This window comes from Camelus bactrianus, chromosome 20 (genome assembly GCF_048773025.1).
Source record: "Camelus bactrianus isolate YW-2024 breed Bactrian camel chromosome 20, ASM4877302v1, whole genome shotgun sequence".
In the NCBI taxonomy this organism is placed as follows: Eukaryota; Metazoa; Chordata; class Mammalia; order Artiodactyla; family Camelidae; genus Camelus; species Camelus bactrianus.
The window spans coordinates 31496637-31503523 of NC_133558.1; positions in this window are offsets into that span (position 1 = coordinate 31496637).

Genomic DNA, 6887 nt, shown 5'->3' on the forward strand with positions numbered 1-6887 from the left:
CATTTTAACTTGCGGAAATTTGACACATATTCTCAAACTTATCAGACCTTTCTTATTACATCTTTCCATAACAAGGGGGCGGGGAGGCTTCAAGACTGTGGGCGGAATAGAAGGACACGGAGCTCACCCTCTCCCAGAAATACCTCAAAAATACTTCTCCTTGTAGAACAGTTCTCACATAATATCCACGACAAGAAACAGGCAGGCCAGCGGTATTGAAGCAAAGATCAACTTCAAATGTAGATCATTTTTTAAACATTTTTTGAATTTTTACTTACTCTTTTTGGAAGGGGAGGTAATTACGTTTATTTGTTTATTTTTGGAGGAGGCACTGGGGATTGAACCCAGGACCTCGTGCATGCTGAGCAGGCGCTCTGCCACTTGAGCACTTGAGCTATACCCTGCCCCCCAAATGTAGATCATGAATGGCACATGACAATTTTCTTGGAGGGGAAGACTTCCTAAGGTATTCCGAGGGCAAAAGAAAAGCGAATTCAACCTGCGAGATCCTTAGACCAAAATGGAAACAAAAAAGGAGACAAAAGCAATCGAGCCCAGAAGATGGAGCGCCCAGCCTCAGCCTGTTGCCATCCTGGCCTGGAAAAAGATGTAGAGTGAAAATCAACAAAGAAGAAACAAGTCTCTGAAAACTGGGCAACTTGCAGCAAAAGATTCCCAAAGAAAGCCATGTGAAATCAACTTGGGTGAAAAAAATCACCAATGAGTCTTTTTTTAAGAAGTCTTTTCACACAGCACAGGAGCAGGCCACGCTGCCGCTCCTGCTTCGGCACTATCTGAGCGGTCGTGTCCACGCAGACACAGGTACGCAGAGCACACTTGCACCTAGGATTAATCACAGCAGCCGAGACAAATCATAAGACAGATTTAGGGCCCAAGTTCTACGAGTGGGGATGATGGGGGATCAAATTAGACTGTGTTTGGTCCTTTTGTTTTACATCCTAGTAAACGGGACAAAGAGACAGAATCTAATTGCAATGATTGTCAAAAATAATTAAATCCAAATCTCTGAGGATGGGGTCCAGACATCAGTACGTTGGATGTACGAATTGATTCTAAATGTGCAGCCAGAGTGAGGAACCACTGGCTTTGGGGAAGGAGCCAGAGGGTTGGAGTCAGGAAACTGGGTTTGAATTGCAGTTGGAAGTTACCAGCACTGTGGCCTGAGAGCAAGGTACTAATCTCTTTTATTCTGTTTCCTCATCCACAAAATTGAGAGAACATCTCCCTGATGAGCTCTTGTGCATATTCAATGGGACACTGTAAGCCAAGTGTCTTACCGAGCCTGATAGAGCTCAGGGGCACCAGGAAAGTCAGGGAGGGCGGGGTTTGCACTTAGCCCAGTACGTCAGACTTGAGTGATCTTGCTAATGGCCACCCATTCAACTGAGCCTGGGTAATCAGGAGATGCCAACATGACTTATCTCTTCTCCCGTCACACACACACACACACACACACACACACACACACACACACAAACACAATACAGCGTGCTCAGTTAAACTGTGATTTCAGTTGAATGACAGAAACATTTTACTGTAAGTATTCCCCACGTAATATTTGGGCCATACTGATACTAAACCAATTTACTGTTTATCTGAAATTCAAACTTAACTGAGTGTCCTGTATTTTATCTGGCAACCCTGCTGTGTAATAGGCTTCATGGCAGAGATTCAAAGTAGAATGCAGAAGGAGAGACAATTCTGGGAACAATTAAAACCAAGGCATAAACAATGCGAAGAGATGGAATGCTTAGATAACGCCCAAGAGAAGGTCACACCTGGCTGTGCGGCTAAGGACAGGCTGTCAGGCGGTATTTGCGCTTGACCTTAAAGGGTGAATAGGGTTTGCCTGCATGTGAAGGAGCGGAGATGGCATTTCAGGCCAAGGTAATGGTGTGACAAGGGCGCGGGGGTGGGGAAGGGTCACACTGTACTTCCCTCTGGTTAAGAATAATGGATTGAGCTGGAATCGAAGCCAGGTTTTTCTGTCTCCAGAGTCCGTGCCTGTTACATCCTCCCAGTGAGAGGAGAACTAGGTCTGCTCCGGGTAGAAGCCAGTGACGAGGGTTGGTTGGGAACAGACGTCCAAGTCCCAGAACGCCAGGCTGAGTCCTATGGGGCTTAATTAAGAATAGGAAAGATGTCACCGTCCAAGGACATGACACGCCCAAGCCGTAGCTAACAGTGGGATTCCAGAACCTTTGGGACTGAGGGTCAGGAGAGCAGCGGGTCAGCTGGCCAGAATCTCTCAGTCGCCACCACCCCAAGCCCATACGCTGTGTGGGCATCCCCAGCACCTGGAACTTCGTGTGACTGGGAACCAAGCAAGCCCATGGCATCCTGTTGGCCAAAGCTGCATTTGGCTTCAGCTCCGTAACAGTATTCCAGGCACCATGTCCACGTTGTGCTTGTTTTTACCCCCAAAGCCACAACAGCGTGCATCTCTGTTGTAAGTTAGAAACAGAGAAAAGCAGTTTAACAAGCTCATCCATGATGGCGCCAACTCTGAAAACGCTTTCCTGATGAGGAGCTGGGTCGTGGCAGCAGTAATTTTAACCTTATCTTGGTTGCAAAAGTGCAACCCTTCTCAGCCCTGCGGGGGTGGGATTAAGGGAGACTTTGGAGCGGGGGCAGGAGGGCTCCCCCGGCAGAAAAAGTGGATGAATGTGCATTGTGTTATGTCTGCTTGTGGCCGATGACTCATCCAAGGGCACCTGGTCTCTGGGGGCTGTGTGCTCACACAGTTTCTCATCCTGAAGACCAAACCTGCTGGCCACGCAAATGTTCACTGGTTGTTCATCCCTCTGAAGCTCTGGAAAGGGTTCGGGAATTAGCTTATTAATAATCATACCCACAGTCTCAATATTGCACATGATCTTAACCTCACTTAAACTGTTTTTACCCTCACCACTCTGCCGCTCAAAGACATCTGTTTAGCAAAACTTATGGGCATAGAAACGAGAATGATTACTACCCCTGAGTGGAGGGAAGGTTGACTAGTAAGGGGCACAAGGTAATTTGGGGGGACAATGAAAATAGTCAGGTCTTGATTGGGGTGTTGGTTTCAAAGAATATACATTTGTTAAAACTCATCATTTAAGATCTGTGCATTTTACTGTATATAATTATATCTCAATTTAAAAAACTTTTTCAAATGCCTGCTCCTGCATCCCAGAGCCCATTTTTGCCACATGTCCTTGGAAATCATCTCTCATCCGGAGCCTGAGCCAGCCCTGTGGCCCCAGGAGGTAATTCAGCAAACTCTACATCCCCAGGAAACAATCCAGAAAACGGCTGGTACTGAGAGACCAGTTTCCAAAGTCTGCTATGTAAATCCTTCACAGCATTTCACGTTTTAATTTTTTGTTTTGTGTTTTAACATGCCTTAGGGCAACTGACCCAGGAAGTACAACCGGCCCATTAAGTGCATGATTATACAAAGAGTTCTTAAGTGAGACTGAGTTAGACGGATCTGGCGGTAGATCGTGCCAGCTGCACAGACTAGCTCACTCTTTTACTTCATTCATCAACACAAGTTCAGGTAGCAATGTTCTCAGTTAAAACTATTCATCCTCCAGGTTCCCTTGCAGCTATGGGTGGCATGTGACCCAGTGCTGGCTAACGAGATGTAAGTGAAAGTCTACTGGATGGGAATTTGGGGAAAACTATTGTTTTCCTGATAAAAAAGAATAAAACAGCTGGCAGGTGCCATTTTTCCTTCAGTTCTCCTCTGCCTCCCACTCCCCACCCCCATCTTCTGCCTGGAAACCAGGTAAAATGGCTGCATGGGTACAAATATCTTGGACCATGAAGATGCTAAGGGTGGGAGAGAAGCAGGGAAGAAAGAGACTGTTTCTTTGAGCCGTTGTCCTTGTCTTGGCCTTTCTAACTGTAGTCTCTTCATTACGTGAAAAACAACTCCCTAATTTGGTTAAGCCACTGTGGTTGGAGTTCTTCTATATCCAGCCAAATCCAATTCTGGTCCTTTATGTTTAAACTTTTCAACTTGAAAATACAAGTATAGATGGCCCATGGTGATGTAGAAGATATAAGTCTGAGACACAAGAGTGAAGAAATCTAACAAAGGATGGACTGGACCAGGAGCTGGTTGGGGACAGAGACCACATCTAATTGTTGTTGTTACACCACATGGCGAGCCCAGAGCTGGAGCACAGTATGTGTGTTTAGTTGTCCACACCTGTCTCCCTGACTACAACACTTGATGATGAACTAGCTATTACTAGTCATCTTCAAACCTCTCATAGTTTCTAAGTGCGTTGGGCCATGTTGTCATCCAAATTAAACTCTACTGACTGTTCTCTGTCTTGCAGTGATGTAAGCACACGATCTTTGTTCTTGGAGACAATGGTTTTTAATAGTATCTATAATCCTAGGATTTGCTAGAGTCATCTTTAACCTCTCAAAACCTTTCCACTATTATGCACATGCTTCATGTCTTCTAAATTCTTCAAATCATTATCGGATTGATTCTCTGCTGGAAGGAATACTCTACAAACCGACCTTCTGCTTCAAGGAGAACAACCAACTCAACTTTTCAACTCAGAGGACTCAAGTAGCAATTCATTAATGAAGTTGAGTTAATATTCACACATATCTCTTGTTCCAAAGAACAACCTAGGCAATGTTAAACCAAGCCAAAATGGAAAAGTGACATTGAACTTTTGGCTTTCTAAAGACTGAAACCAAAAGAATAAGTCATCTTCTGAAAGTCTAAGCACCTGACGGTTACTTGGATGTGTCTCACTGGAAGAAAGCAAGGACAAGAGAATGATCGATGAACTTATTATGCTGTAGACAGAAAGACTTTCCAAAACTTTCCAAAATTGTAGTAGTTGGGGAAATTAAGATCTACTTAAACTTGTTTGATTCATACAATTGATACACTCCAGCTTTAAAATATTTTAGATTTTCCATTAAGCCTAATTTCATAATTCTTCAGCGACAGAATCTGAAACTTTTGTTACCCTTTCCTTCTCAAAGTTCCACCTTTCACCACATTTTAAAGACAAAGCACAGAAATAGCCAACTCATTTCTAGGCCACTTAATAGAATTGGGATGAAAGGACAAAGTGCCATTTCTTTAAAAAACAAAATTCTGAAGCAACTAAGGCTAAATGTTAATATCTGACAAAACTGGCTAGTGGCTACCCAGCTGGTTACAATATTTCCTACCCTCCATTCTTTCCTGTTGGTGTGAAATGTTTCATGCCTTCAAAGGAGACGGAAAATATCCAGGTTGTGCAAAATAACTGGAGAATTCAATAATGGAAAGAATTCCTTGTACTCATTCTTAGTCACCCAATTTCTCTACTTGCCCCGTGAGCGCGTGGGTCAGAGTTATTCCTTCAGTTTCCAAGGAAGAAACAAAAATAAGTTAAGAAAGAAACCAAGTGATTCTGGAGTAAGGGTAAGGACAAGCTCAAGTTGGACTTAAAATTCCTGGAGGATCCAAGGATGAGAGGCAGCTGGCAAGTACTGGGTAGACATTCATTTAGCCCTGATTTGAAATAGCAGGGCCATCATCCAAGTATCAGGGCTGCCGGTGCTCATCCACTCAAGGCTGTCTTAGGGTTCCTCGGCGGTGCTCACTCAGAACTCAGTCTGCGGCCAACTGACCTTTCTCGGCAGCTGCGCGCACAACCTGGACTCATCTTTCCAGGGACCGGCTGTTCAGCTCCTCCCCCGTGTCCTTGACTGACACCTCCTTTTCTCTCTCAAACATCATCTCCCACTGCCCACGAAGCTCTGCAAAAGGGCAAGCCCAGGCTTGTCTCGAACCTCCTGTTTCTCACATGCATGTTGGCCCATGTTCTCCGGGGACATCTCCTGTGTCCAGTCCACGTGTCACGTCCTCCCAGCCCTCCCATCTACACTGCAGGGGGAAGCCCTAGGAACCTTCCCTGGACCTGTCAGCCGAGGAGACCTTCTGTGGGACTGACAGCCTCTCCTCTCACTGAATAGTTACCACGGAAACCTCTCTGCAGAGCTGGTTACCTGTCTCCCTTAAACAGACTGAAATCTTCCTTCAACCTAAAACCGCAGCCTGCCCTGGTCTGGGACAGCGCCATGGGTCATTCCAGAGTCTTGAGCACCCGAGGCACCCAGCTCCTGTTGACTATTGCTGTTTTGGAGCAAGAAGAGCAGAGGAGAGGGTCTGGTGATTCAAGGAGATGGCCCAGAGCAGAGGGCCCAGGAGATGCTGTGACTTAGGGACCACAAAATCCCATTAAATGTATAAAATTTCTCTTAGTTTTGTCTCAACCAAGGGCCGTTACACAGTGCAGGGGGATTCTAGTGACAAGGGAACAGGTGATATGTTCACTGAAGCTTCTTGAGGGACGTGTAATTCAAAGTCATCCTCTTGGAGAGAGAGGGGTCCGAGTCACAGAAAGCAAAGTTGTGTGTGTGTGTGTGTGTGTGTGTGTGTGTGTGTGTGTGTGTGTGTCTAGGTGTGTGAGCATGTGTGTAACTGTTGCTCTCAGGGGTGGTTTCTGCATGTCAGGGGAGATTCATGTACCCTCATGGGCAGCCACAGCCCTGCTCGGAGCCAGGATTCCACCCCGGCCAGGGCTGAGAACGGGAAGGTCCCCAGGGAACCCTGAAGGCTGGAGCTGTGAAGGACTTAGAGAGCCAGAAACCCAAGCCCCCATTGCACAGTGGAGAAGCAGGGCTGGGAGACAGTGCTGAGCTTGGACCAGGCTCCGGCTGAGCGAGAATTGCCGCTCAGACCCCGCTCCTGACCTGCGCGGGTGGGGCACAGATGCCTGCCGCGAGCCTTCTGTGTCATCTAGAAAACAGTGCCGATGACAAGGACTGGGAGTCATGAGCCTCACCCTCTCATTCAG